Below are 14,681 nucleotides of genomic sequence, written 5' to 3' on the forward strand. Positions count from 1 at the left end.
GTGATTGTCATCTTTTGTGATGCTATCAGTTGTGATGATGGATATCTATATTTCCTTCTCCATGATAGTTTTATTAAAGTGATTTTAAGTTTTCTTAAAAATGTGCATTCTAAATCATCCTTATTTTATAATATATATTTATATAAAACATGTTTAAACAGAAGCATTTATTGGAATCAGCTGTTGAAACAGCTGATTAATTAATATTAATAAATATTAATTCCCATTCAGAGTTAATAATATCAGAGCTAAGTTTAAATAAACCTTTAATGTACTGACTCTAATGAGTAAACTTTGCCAAAAGTGCTATGATTATCATTTTCCGAGCTTTCTATTCTATTCCATTGACCTGTGTGTCTGTTTCTAGGCCAGCACCATACAATTTTATTTTTCCAAAAAAATAAACTACAGAGATTTTTTTATTTAAAAAATGCAATAGACTAGTATCATGTACTGACAAGAGTTTCATTAACAAAACAATTAATAAGAGAGCATATCTGTTGCAAAAATTAAAGACAGATTTTCATGGCAGGAAGTTAGTGCCAAGTCAGTGACTCCTGAATTCGTCAGAGTATGGCCGGCAGCTCAGGGATGCTACGTTTTCTTTCACTAAAGACACGTTTCTTGGGCAGTTTAACGTCCCCCCCCCCTTAGTATTTAATGCTGTCAAAGCTATGATTAATATTTTATTCAGAATTTTTAGGAGAAAATCTTCACAAAATTAACAAAACAGATCTTCAAGTAATTAGGACCACTCAGAGGCACCTGAAAAGAATTCCATGTATGGATTCGTTGATTTTTTCTTTTATTCTTTGAATTAAATTCAGTGAAAGTTTTAAGGCGGGAAAAAAGTCAGTTATCTATTCATTCCGTCATGTTTTAATTAAACAATTTTAGCGATTACGTAGAAAAACACATTTTACATGTTGCTGTAAAGCACTTTTCCGGAACTGGTCACAGATTTAAGACATCAGAAGATCATGATAGGCCACCTATCTTCCTGAAACGTGATGGTAAATCTGCCTCTCGATGTCCGAAACCAGAGTACTGGCACCTATTCGGAACAGTTCTGGCGTCAGCCATTCATCTCCCAGCTCTTCCTTCACACGAGAGAGACAAGCAAGGGAATCCTTGGCACTGCGGATGCCTCCTGCTGGTTTAAACCTACCTTGTTTCCAGTTTTCCAAAAGAAATCTCTAATGGCCCATAACATTACTATAGCTACTGGGAAAGTGGCATTTACCGTTTCTTTTCCAGTAGAGGTCTTAATAAAGTCTGATCCTGCCATCATTGCGATCATACTGGCTTTATAGACATGAGTAAGAGATCCACGTTCTCCTGTAGCTAAGATGGTTTTGAGATGAGCCCCCCACAGGCCTTGCAAAACTGACGAATCTCATCACACAGGGCTTCCCACTGGCCGGTCAGCACCAAGGTCCTATTAATCACCACATCGATTTCCATAACTCCATTTTCCACAGCCAATCTGATCTCTTCCAATCGTGTTTTTAAATGAGTCTGTCCAGGGCGCCTGGGTGGCTCAGTTGGTTGGGCGACTGCCTTCGGCTCAGGTCATGATCCTGGAGTCCCAGGATCGAGTCCCACATCGGGCTCCCTGCTCAGCAGGGAGTCTGCTTCTCGCTCTGACCCTCTTCCCTCTCGTGCTATCTCTCATTCTCTCTCTCAAATAAATAAATAAATAAATAAATGAGTCTGTCCAGCTGGAAAGCCAGTGGGCACGGAAGCCACTGGGATGGTACAGCCTGGGGCCTTCAGTGCTTTAACCGCATCACACAGCTGCATGGTGTAGACATAAACAACAGTGGTCATAAGGCCTTTATCACACATATTTAAACTTTTTAAGAGAGCTTCCCGGATTGGATATTTGGCTTTATAACAGAGCCTTTGAACGTTGGATGATGTGTCATCGTCTGAAAGTGTAGTAAGACCTATAAAGGTAATGGCTTTCAGGAGCCAAGCAGCTTCCCACTCCTTTTTCACTGTTCTGCAAGCCTGGATTTATTCTGCATGCCTCAGAACTGCGGGTTGATTCATTTCTTACTTTTATTCCTAGATTTTTTTTTCTTGATACAACTGTAAATGGCATTGTTTTCTTATTTTCTCTTTGTGGAAGTTTGTCATCACTATACAGAAATGCAACAAGTTGGGACACCTGGTAGCTTAGTCAGTTTAAGCATCTGTCTTTGGCTCAGGTCACAATCCCAGGGTCCTGGCATCAAGAACCTCATTGGGCTCCCTCCTCAGTGGGGTGTCGCCTTCTCCGTCCCCTTCTGCTGCTCACCCTCCTTGTGCTGTTTCTCTATCTCTGTCAAATAAATAAATAAAATCTTAAAAAAACGAAATGCACCAGGTCTCTGTATATTGACTTTGTGTCTTGCAGCTTTACTGAATTTATTTATTCTAACAGTTTTTTGGTGGAATCTTTAGGGATTTCTATATATAGTATGTCATTTGCAAATAGTGACAGTTTTCCTATTTGGATTTCATCTTTTCTTTTCTTTCTTTTCTATCTTTCATTCTTTCTTTTTCTTTCCTTCTTTCCTTCTTTCTTTCTTTCTTTCTTTCTTTCTTTCTTTCTTTCTTTCTTTCTTTCTTTCTTTCTTTCTTTCTTTCTTTCTTTCTTTCTTCTCTCTCTCTCTCTCTTTGTTTCTTTATCTTTCTTTCTTTTTTTTGGTCTAAATGCTTTGACTAGGGCTTTCAATACTATGTTGAATGAAAGTGAGGAGAGTGGAAATCTTTGTCTTGTTCTTGATCTTAGTGGGAAAGTTTTCAGCTTTTCACCCTTGAGTATGATTTTAGCTGTGAGCTTTTCAAATATGGTCTATGTTCCCCATATACCCAGATGGTTTATAGTTTTTATCATACATGCATATCGAATCTTGTCAAGTGTTCTTTCTGCATCTATTGTTACAATCATATGATTTTTATCTTTTATTATTTTAAGATGGTGTATCCTGATGTTTAATGTGCACATGTGCAAACATCCTGGCATCCCTGGAATAAACCCCACTTGATTGTGTTGTGTGATTCTCCCGATGTATTGTTGAATTCAGTTTCCTTATAATTTGTTGAGGATTTTGGCATCTATGTTCTTGAGTGATATTGGCTTTCATTTTCATTTTTTCCCATCCCCCACCCCCTCCCCTCTAGAACCCTCAGTTTGTTTTTCAGAGTCCATCATCTCTCATGGTTCGTCTCCCCCTCAGACTTACTCCCCTTCATTCTTCCTCTCCTGCTATCTTATTCCTCTTTTTTTTCTTAACATATATTGCATTATTTGTTTCAGAAGTACAGATCTGTGATTCAACAGTCTTGTACAATTCACAGCGCTCACCGTAGCACATACCCTCCCCAATATCTATCACCCAGCCACCCCATCCCTCCCACCCCCGACCACTCCAGCAACACTGAGTTTGTTTCCTGAGATTAAGAATTCCTCATGTCACTGAGGTCATATGATACATGTCTTTCTCTGATTGACTTATTTCACTCAGCATAACACCCTCCCATTCCATCCACATCATTGCAATTGGCAAGATCTCATTCCTTTTGATGGCTGCATAATATTCCATTGTGTATATATACCACTGCTTCATTATCTATTCATCTCTCAAGGGACATCTTGGCTCTTTCCACAGTTTGGCTATTGTGGACATTGCTGCTATAAACATCAGGGTGAATGTACTCCTTCGGATCCCTACATTTGTATCTTTGGGGTAAATACCCAGTAGTGCAATTGCTGGATCGTAGGGTAGCTCTATTTTCAACTGTTTGAGGAACCTCCATACTGTTTTCCAGGGGGGTTGCACCCGCTTGCATTCCCACCAACAGTGTAGGAGGTTCCCCTTTCTCCACATCCCCGCCAGCATCTGTCGTTTCCTGACTTGTTAATTTTAGCCATTCTGACTGGTGTGAGGTGGTATCTTACTGAGTTTTTGATTTGGATTTCCCTGATGCCGAGCAATGTGGAGCACTTTTTCATGTGCCTGTTGGCCATTTGGATGTCTTCTTTGGAGAAATGTCTGTTCGTGTCTTCTGCCCATTTCATGATTAGATTATTTGTTCTTTGGGGGTTGAGTTGGATAAGTTCTTTATAGATTTTGGATAATAGCCCTTTATCTGAGATGTCATTTGCAAATATTTTCTCCCATCCTGTCGGTTTTCTTTTGGTTTTGTGGACTGTTTCTTTTGCTGTGCAAAAGGTTTTTATCTTGATGAAATCACAAGAGTTCATTTTTGCCCTGGCTTCCCGTGCCTTTGGTGATGTTTCTAGGAAGAATTTCCTGCGGCTGAGGTCAAAGAGGTTGCTACCTGTGTTCTTCTTTAGGATTTGGATGGACTCCTGTCTCACGTTTAGGTCTTTCAACCGTTTGGAGTCTATTTTTGTGTGTGGTGTAAGGAAATGGTCCAGTTTCATTCTTCTGCATGTGGCTGTCCAATTTTCCCAACACCATTTGTTGAAGAGACTGTCTTTTTTCCACTGGACATTCTTTCCTGCTTTATCAAAGATAAGTTGACTATAGAGTTGAGGGTCCATTTCTGGGCTCTCGATTCTGTTCCATTGATCTATGTGTCTGTTTTTGTGCCAGTACCATACTGTCTTGATGATGACAGCTTTGTAATAGAGCTGGAAGTCCGGAATTGTGATGCCTCCAGCTTTGCTTTTCTGTTTCAATATTCCTCTGGCTATTCGGGGTCTCTTCTGGTTCCATACAAATTTTAGGATTATTTGTTCCATTTCTTTGAAAAAAGTGGATGGTATTTTGATGGGGATTGCATTGAATGTGTAGATTGCTCTAGGTAGCATTGACATCTTCACAATGTTGGTTCTCCCAATCCATGAGCATGGAACCTTTTTCCATTTCTTTGTGTCTTCTTCAATTTCTTTCCTGAGTATTTTATAGTTTTCTGAGTACAGATCCTTTGCCTCTTTGGTTAAATTTATTCCTAGGTATCTTATGGTTTTGGGTGCAATTGTGAATGGGATCGACTCCTTGATTTGTCTCTCTTCTGTCTTGTTGTTGGTGTGTAGGAATGCCACTGAATTCTGTGCATTGATTTTATATCCTGCTACTTTACTGAATTCCTGTATGAGTTCTAGCAGTTTTGGGGTGGAGTCTTTTGGGTTTTCCACATACAGTATCATATCATCTGCAAAGAGTGAGAGTTTGACTTCCTCTTTCCGATTTGGATGTCTTTGATTTCTTTTTGTTGTCTGATTGCCGTGGCTAGGACTTCTAATACTATGTTGAATAGCAGTGGTGAAAGTGGACATCACTGCCGCGTTCCTGACCTTAGGGGAAAAGCTCTCAGCCTTTCCCCATTGAGAATGATATTCGCTGTAGGTTTTTCAGAGAAGGCTTTTGTGATATTGAGGTATGTACCCTCTAACCCTATACTCTGAAGAGTTTTCATCAAGAAAGGATGCTGTACTTTGTCAAATGCTTTTTCTGCATCTATTGAATGGATCATATATTTCTTGTCCTTTCTTTTGTTAATGTATTGAATCACGTTGATTGATTTGCGGATGTTGAACCAGCCTTGCAGCCCAGGGATAAATCCCACTTGGTCGTGGTGAATAATCCTTTTAATGTACTGTTGGATCCTATTGGCTAGTATTTTGGTGAGAAATTTTGCATCCATGTTCATCAAGGATATTGGTCTGTAATTCTCCTTTTTGATGGGGTCTTTGTCTGGTTTGGGTCAAGGTAATGGTGGCCTCATAAAATGAGTTTGGAAGTTTTCCTTCCATTTCTATTTTTTGGAACAGTTTCAGGAGAATAGGTATTAGGTCTTCTTGAAATGTCTGATAGAATTCCCCTGGGAAGCCATCTGGCCCTGGGCTTTTGTTTCTTGGGAGATTTTTGATGACTGCTTCAATTTCCTTAGTGGTTATAGGTCTGTTCAGGTTTTCTATTTCTTCCTGGTTCAATTTTGGTAGTTGATACATCTCTAGGAATGCACCCATTTCTTCCAGGTTATCTAATTTGCTGGCATAGAGTTGCTCATCATATGTTCTTATAATTGTTTCTATTTCTTTGGTGTTGGTTGTGATCTCTCCTCTTTCATTCATGATTTTGTTGATTTGGGTCATTTCTCTTTTCTTTTTGATAATCCGGCCAGGAGTCTATCAATCTTGTTAATTCTTTCAAAGAACCAGCTCCTAGTATCGTTGATCTGTTCTACTGTTCTTTTGGTTTCTAGTTCATTGATTTCTGCTCTGATCTTTATGATTTCTCTTCTCCTGCTGGGTTTAGGCTTTATTTGCTGTTCTTTCTCCAGCTCCTTTAGGTGTAGGGTTAGGTTGTGTATTTGAGACCTTTCTTGTTTCTTGAGAAAGGCTTGTATTGCTATATACTTTCCTCTCAGGACTGCCTTTGATGTGACCCAAAGATTTTGAACAGTTGTGTTTTCATTTTCATTGGTTTCCATGAATTTTTTAAATTCTTCTTTAATTTCCTGGTTGACCCATTCATTCTTTAGTAGGATGCTCTTTAGCCTCCATGTATTTGAGTTCTTTCCGACTTTCCTCTTGTGATTGAGTTCTAGTTTCAAAGCATTGTGGTCTGAAAATATGCAGGGAATGATCCCAATCTTTTGGTACCGATTGAGACCTGATTTGTGACCTAGGATGTGATCAATTCTGGAGAATGTTCCATGGGCACTAGAGAAGAATGTGTATTCCGTTGCTTTGGGATGGAATGTTTTGAATATGTCTGTGAAGTCCATTTGGTCCAGTGTGTCATTTAAAGTCTTTATTTCCTTGTTCATCTTTTGCTTAGAGGATCTGTCCATTTCAGTCAGGGGGGTGTTAAAGTCCCCCACTATTGTTGTATTGTTGTCAATGTGTTTCTTTGCTTTTGTTATTAATTGCCTTATATAATTGGCTGCTCCCATGTTCGGGGCATAGATATTTACAATTGTTAGATCTTCTTGTTGGATAGACCCTTTAAGTAGGATATAGTGTCCTTCCTCATCTCTTATTACAGTCTTTGTTTTAAAATCTAGTTTGTCTGATATAAGGATTGCCACCCCAGCTTTCTTTTGATGTCCATTAGCATGGTAAATGGTTTTCCAACCCCTCACTTTCAATCTGGGGGTGTCTTTGCGTCTAAAATGAGTCTCTTGCAGACAGCATATGGATGGGTCTTGTTTTTTAATCCAATCTGATAGCCTGTGTCTTTTGATTGGGGCATTGAGCCCATTTACATTCAGGGTAACTATTGAAAGGTATGAATTTAGTGTCATTGTATTGCCTGTAAAGTGACTGTTAGCTTTATTTGTCTGTGTTCCTTTCTGATCTTTGCTGCTTTTAGGCTCTCTCTTTGCTTAGAGGACCCTTTTCAATATTTCTTTTTTTTTTAAAGATTTTATTTATTTATTTGAGAGAGAGAGAGTGACAGATAGAGAGCACGAGAGGGAAGAGGGTCAGAGGGAGAAGCAGACTCCCCGCTGAGCAGGGAGTCCGATGCGGGACTCGATCCCGGGACTCCAAGATCATGACCTGAGCCGAAGCAGTCTCTTAACCAACTGAGCCACCCAGGCGCCCCCCCTTTCAATATGTCTTGGAGGGCTGGTTTCATATTTGCAAATTCCTTTAGTTTTTGTTTGTTCTGGAATCTTTTTATCTCTCCTTCTATTTTCAATGACAGCCTAGCTGGATATAGTATTCTTGGCTGCATATTTTTCTCTTTTAGTGCTCTGACGATATCTTGCCTGTCCTTTCTCGCCTGTCAGGTCTCTGTGGATAGGTCTGTTGCCAGTCTAATGTTTCTACAATTGTAGGTTACATATCTCTTCTCCCGAGCTGCTTTCAGGATTTTCTCTTTGTCTCTGAGACTCGTAAGTTTTACTATTAGATGTCGGGGTGTTGACCTATTTTTATTGATTTTGAGAGGGGTTCTCTGTGCCTCCTGGATTTTGATGCCTGTTTCCTTCCTCACATTAGAGAAGTTCTCTGCTATTATTTGCTCCAATATACCTTCTGCCCCTCTTTCTCTCTCTTCTTCTTCTGGGATCCCAATTATTCTAATGTTGTTTTGTCTTATCGAATCATTTATCTCTCGAATTCTGCCCTCGTGCTCCTGTAGTTCTTTCTCTCTCTTTTTCTCAGCCTCTTCATTTTCCATCATTTTGTCTTCTATATCACTGATTCTCTCTTCTGTCTCATTTATCCTAGCAGTTAGTGCCCCCATTTTTTATTGCACCTCATCAATAGCCTTTTTGATTTCGACTTGGTTAGGTTTTAGTTCTTTTATTTCTCCAGAAAGGGTTTCTCTAATAACTTCCACGCTTTTTTCAAGCCCAGCTAGTATCTTTAAAGTCATGATTCTGAACTCTAGGTCTGACATTGTACTAATGTCCGTATTGAGTAGGTCCCTGGCTGACGGTACTACCTCTTGTTCTTTTTGCTGAGGTGATTTCTTTCGTCTTGTCATTTTGTCCAGAGGAGAATAGATGAATGAGAGAACAAAATGCTAACAGGTTTACAACGTCCCCAGCAAATATACTGTATACAAATCAGAAAAGACCTGAAACCAGGGGAAAAGAAAGGGAAAGAAAGAAAAAAGAAAGAAAAAAAAAGATAACAACAAAAACAGGACAATACAAAAAAAGCAGAATATGATCAAATATGATCAGGCTAGTGCATAGATTAGTGCCACATACTAGATTTTGTGCGTATTTTGGTCTGTTCAAAAAAGTGCCTCCTAAAATTTTAAATGAAGAAAGACATATATGTACAAAATAAGAGTTGATACAATGGAGGGATAGAAGATGACTGTAAAGATGAAAATTATAAAAGATTTTATAAAAGGACTTGATAAGATAAGAAGATGTTTGAAAAAAGAAAGAAGATTTAAGAAAAAAAAAAAGGAAAAAGGGAGAGAATGTGATCAGGCAGGAGACTAGAACAAAGCCATACACTAGTGATTTAGGGTATATTTTGATCTGTTAGAAGAAACTGTATCTCAAAATTTTAAAGAGAGAACAACCTATATATATATGCCAAAAATAAGGGTAACTACCATGAAGGGATAAAATATGACTCTAAAAATGAAAAATAATTTTTTTTAAAAAGGGTTTGATAAGATGTTGGTTGAAAAAGGGAAAAAAGAATAATAAAAAAAAAAACAGTTAACAAAAATTAACTTTGATGAATTAATGAATCATGGTAAAAAAAAGCCATGAATTCTATGTGCAGTATTCCCCTAGCGCTGGAGTTCTCCCATTTTCCTTGATTGGTAAACTTGGTCTTGGCTTGCTGGCTGTTCGTGCTGATCTTCTGGGGAGGGGCCTGTTGCTGTGGTTTCCAAAAGTCTTTGCCGGAGGCTGAATTGCCCCGCCCTTGTCGGTCCGGGCTAAGCAAGCTGCTCGGGTTTGCTCTCAGGAGCTTTTGTTCCCTGCAAGCTCTTGGTACAGCTTTGGAGGACCAGGGCAGAAATGCTGGCCTCCCAATCTCCACCCGGAGGAGCTGAGAACTCGGGGCCCCGCTCCTCAGTGTGCCCCCAGAGAAAAGCAGTCACTTCCGTGTCCCCGGTCTCCAGCCGCACTCCGTGCTCACCCGACCTGTGACCGAGTGTTGCTATCTCTGGCATCTGACCCCGTGTGGAGTCTCCAAACCCAGCAGATCCCTGTGGTGCGCTCCCGCACCGCTCCTCCCAGGGTAGGATGGGGAGTCTCCCTGGCTCTGCCGCTTGTTGGGTCCCTGCTGCAGGAGCAGTGGCCCGACTGGGCCGCTGATCACAGTTTATGGCAACCCCGAGCTGAGAGCCCGCGCCTCGGCTCCGTCTCTGCAGCCGGCTTCCCCGCTCAGATACCTGGGAGCTCTGCCACACTCAGGCACCCCCTGTCTTTCTGTGACCCCAAGGGTCCTGAGACCACACTGTCCCGGTAGGAATCCACTCCCTGCTTAGCCACTACAGCGACGTCCCTCAGCCGAGCCAACTTCTAAAAGGTCCGATTTTGTGCTCCGCGGCTCTATCACTTGCCAGAAGCGGCCGGCGGAGGCCCCTCCCCCGCCGTCTATCCTCCCGAATATCGCCTCGGATTCACTTCTCCGCACGTCCTACCTTCCAGTAAGTGGTCGCTTCTCTGTTCAGAGAGTTGTTGCTACTCTCCTCTTTGATCTCCTGTTGAGTTCGTAGGTGTTCAGAATGGTTTGATCCTTATTCAGTTGAATTCCTGAGACCAGAAGAAATCTAGTTCTCCTACTCCTCCGCCATCTTGCTCCGCCTCCCATAAAATGTTCTTATAATTGTTTGTATTTCTTTGGTTTTGGTTGTGATCTCTCCTCTTTCATTCATGATTTTATTTATTTGGGTTATTTCTCTTTTCTTTTTGCTAAGTCTGGCAGGGGTTTATCAATCTTGTTAATTCTTTCAAAGAACCAGCTCCTAGTTTCATTGATCTGTTCTAGTGTTCTTTTGGTTTCTATTTCATTGATTTCTGCTCTGATCTTTATCATTTTTCTTCTCCTGTTGGTTTTAGGCTTTATTTGCTATTCTTAATCCAGCTGCTTTAGGTGTAGGGTTAGATTGTGTATTTGAGACCTTTCTTGTTTCTTGAGAAAGGCTTGTATTGCCATATACTTTCCTCTTAGGACTGCCTTTGTTGCATCCCAACGATATTGAATAGTTGTGTTTTCATTTTCATTTATTTCCATTAATTCTTCTTTAATTTCCGTTGACCCTTTCATTCTTTAGTAGGATGCTCTTTAGCCTCCATGTATTTGAGTTCCTTCCAACTATCCTCTTGTGATTGAGTTCTGGTTTCAAAGCATTGTGGTCTGAAAATATGCAGGGAATGATCCCAATCTTTTGGTACTGGTTGAGACCTGATTTGTGACCTAGGATGTGATCTATTCTGCAGCATGTTCCATGGGCACTAGAGAAGAATGTGTATTCTGTTGTTTTGGGATGGAATGTTCTGAATACATCTGTGAAGTCCATTTGGTCCAGTGTGTCATTTAAAGTCTTTATTTCCTTGGTGATCTTTTGCTTAGATGATCTCTCCATTTCAGTGAAGGGGGTGTTAAAGTCCCCCATTATTATTGTATTGTTGTCAATGTTTTTCTTTGCGTTTGTTTTTAATTGCCTTATATAATTGGCTGCTCCCATGTTCGGGGCATAGATATTTACAATTGTTAGATCTTCTTGTTGGATAGACCTTTTAAGTAGGATACTGTGTCCTTCCTCATCTCTTATTAGAGTCTTTGTTTTAAAATCTAATTTGTCTGATATAAGGATTGCCACCCCAGCTTTCTTTCGGTGTCCATTAGCATGGTAAATGGTTTTCCACCCCCTCACTTTCAATCTGGGGGTGTCTTTGGGTCTATAATGACTCTCTTGCAGAAAATATATCGATGGGTCTTGTTTTTTTATCCAATTTGATAGCCTGTGTCCTTTGATTGGGGGATTTAGCCCATTTACATTCAGGGTAACTATTGAAAGATATGAATTTTGTGCCATTGTATTTCCTGTAATGTGACTCTTACAGTATATTGTCTCTGTTCCTTCCTGGTCCATGTTACTTTTAGGCTCTCTCTTTGCTTAGAGGACCTCTTTCAATATTTCTTGTAGGACTGGTTTGTTGTTTGTAATTTCTTTTAGTTTTGTTTGTCCTGGAAGCTTTTTATCTCTCCTTGTATTTTCAGTGACAACCTAGCTGGATACAGTATTCTTGGCTGCATAATTTTCTCCTTTAGTGCTCTGAAAATATCATGCCAGTCCTTTATGTCCTGCCACGTCTCTGTGGATAGGACTGTTGCCAGTCTACTACTTCTATCATTGTAGGCTACAGATCTCTTCTCCCAGGCTGCTTTCAGGATTTTCTCTTTGTCTCTGAGACTCGTAAGTTTTACTATTAAAAATGGGTTGGGGCGCCTGGGTGGGTCAGTCATTAAGAGGCTGCCTTCGGCTGAGGTCATGAGCCCACAGTCCTGGGATTGAGTCCCAAATCGGGCTCCCTGCTCAGCGGGAGGCCTGCTTCTCCTTCTCCCACTCCCCCTGCTTGTGTCCCTGCTCTCACCGTCTCTGTCTCTGTCGAATAAATAAATAAAATCTTTAAAAAAATGGGTCGGGGTGTTGACCCATTTTTATTGATTTTGAGGGGGGTTCTCCCTGCCTCCTGGATTTTGATGCATTTTCTTTCTCCAAATTAGGGAAGTTCTCTGCTATAATTTGCTGCAATATACCTTCTGCCCCTCTCTTCTTCTTCTTCTGGGATCCCAGTTATTCTAATATTGTTTCATCTTATGGTATCAATTATCTCTCAAATTCTGCCCTCCTGATACAATAGTTGTTTATCTCTCCTTTTCTGGGCTTTTTTATTTTCCATCATTTGGTCTTCTATATTACTAATTCTCTCTTCTGCCTCATTTATCCTAGCAGTTAGAGATTCCAATTTTTATTGCACCTCATTAATAGCCTTTTTGATTTTGACCTGGATAGATTTTAGTTCTTTTATTTCTCCAGAAGGGTTTCTCTAATAACTTCCATGCTTTTTTCAAGCCCAGCTAGTATTTTTAAAATCGTCATTCTGAACTCTAGTTCCAACATCTTACTAATGTCCATACTGATTAGGTCCCTGGTAGTCGGAAATGCCTCTTGTTCTTTTTTCTGGGGTGATTTTTTTCCACCTTCTCATTTTGTCCAGAGAAGAATAGATGAATGAGAGAACAAAACGCTAACAGAGTAACAATGATCCCAAACAAATATACATTAAACAAATCAGAAGAGACCTGAAAGTGGGGGAAAAGAGAGGAAAAGAAAGTAAAAAGAAAAAAAATGAAAAAGAAAAGATAAAAAACAAATGAACAAAGAAAAACAGAATATGATCAACTATGATCAGAAGAAAGTGCCTCCCAAAATTTTAAAGAAAGAAAAGCTTATATATGTACAAAAATAAGGGTAACTACTATGAAGGAATAGAATATGACCCCAAAAATGAAAAATGAAAAAGATTATTTTAAAAAGGAATTGATAAGATGTTGATTGAAAAAGGGAAAAAGAAAATTTCAAAAAGAAAATTAAAAAAATTAACTTTGAAAGACTAAAGAATCATGGGAAAAAAGCCATGAATTCTAGGTGCAGTATTCCCCTAGTGCTGGAGTTCTGCCATTCTCATTGATCGGTAAACTTGGTCTTGGCTGGCTGTTCTTGCTGATCTTCTGGGGGAGGGACCTGTTGCCGTGGTTCCCAAATGTCTTTGCTGGAGGCTGAACTGCCCTGCCCTTGCTGGTTCGGGCTAAGGAATCTACTCGGGTTTGCTCTCGGGAGCTTTTGTTCCCTGCAAGCTCTCAGTACAGCTTTGGAGGATGAGAGTGAAAATGGCGGCCTCCCAATCCCCACCCCAGAGGAGCTGAGAAATTGGGGCCCCACTCCTCAGTGAGCCCCCAGAGAAAAGCAGTCAATCACTCCTCTCTCCCCAGTCTCTGGCCTCACTCTGTGTTCACCCGGCCTGTGAACCAGCGTAGCATTTCTATCTCTGGCACACAACCCCGTGTGGTGTCTCCAAACCCAGCAGATTCCTGCATTGTACTCCTGCGCTTCTCCTCCTGGGGGAGGAAGGGGAGTCTGCGGGCATCTGCCACTTGTTACGTCCCTGCTGGAGGAGCAGCGGCCCGACTGTGCTGTGGATCACATTTTATGGCAACCCCTAGCTGAGAGCCCACTCCTTGGCTCTGTCTCTGTAGCTAGCTTCCCTGCTCCGATACCTGGGAGCTCTACTGCCCTCAGGCACCCCTGGTCCTTCTGTGACCCCGAGGGTCCTGAGACCACACTGTCCCAGCGAGGGCTCCACCCTCCTCTGAGCCACTGGAGCGACATCCCTAAGTAGAGCTGACTTCTAAAAGTTCCGATTTTGTGCTCCACTGCTCTATCACTTGCTAGTAGTGCCTGAAGAATGCCCCCTCCCCTACCATCTATCGTCCCAAATATCACCTCGGATTCACTTCTCTGCACATCCTACCTTCCAGAAAGTGGTCGCTTTTCTATTCAGAGAGTTGTTGCTATTCTTCTCTTTGGTCTCCTGTTGAGTTTGTAGGTGTTCAGAATGGTTTGATCCCCATCTAGCTGAATGCCTGTGACTAGATGAAATTTAGGTCTCCTACTGCTCTGCCATCTTGCTCCTCCTCTCAGTAACATACTGTTTTTATTCCTGAAGCTTTGTAGTATAGTTTGAAGTCAGGAAGTGTGGTAACTATGGCTTTGTTCTTTTTTCCTCAGGAAGGACATTTTAACAATATAAATTCTTCTGATCCATGAACAGAGGATGTCTTTCCATTTGTTTGTCTTTGCATTTCTTTGATTTCTTTCAGCAAAGTCTTCTAGTTCAGTGTACAGGACTTTCACATCCTTGGTTAAATTTATTCCTAATATTTTATTGTTTTTGATGCTATTGTGAATGGGGTAGTTTTCTTTATTTCGTTTTCAGATGTTTCATTCTTAGTGTATAGGAATGTCAATAATTTGCATAAGTTGATTCTGTATCCTGCAACGTGACTGAACTCTAACAGCCTTTTAGATTTTCTATATACCAAATCGTATTATATGCTAACAGTGACAGATTCACTTCTTCCTTCCTGATTTGGATGCCTGTTATTTCTTTGTCTTGCCTGATTGCTTTGGCAAGGACTTCTAATACCAAACTGAATAAGAGTG

At 40.6% G+C, this 14,681-nt stretch overlaps 1 pseudogene; it reads right to left on the reverse strand.

The window, feature by feature from the left end:
- Positions 1-962: 962 nt before the first annotated feature.
- On the reverse strand, positions 963-2,055 carry LOC148162915 (deoxyribose-phosphate aldolase-like; annotated as a pseudogene).
- Between the last annotated feature and the right edge of the window lie 12,626 nt (positions 2,056-14,681).

The sequence above is a fragment of the Eumetopias jubatus genome, unplaced genomic scaffold (assembly GCF_037043125.1).
Source record: "Eumetopias jubatus isolate StellerSeaLion01/CBP00866 unplaced genomic scaffold, mEumJub1_p1.0 scaffold_12, whole genome shotgun sequence".
NCBI lineage: Eukaryota > Metazoa > Chordata > Mammalia > Carnivora > Otariidae > Eumetopias > Eumetopias jubatus.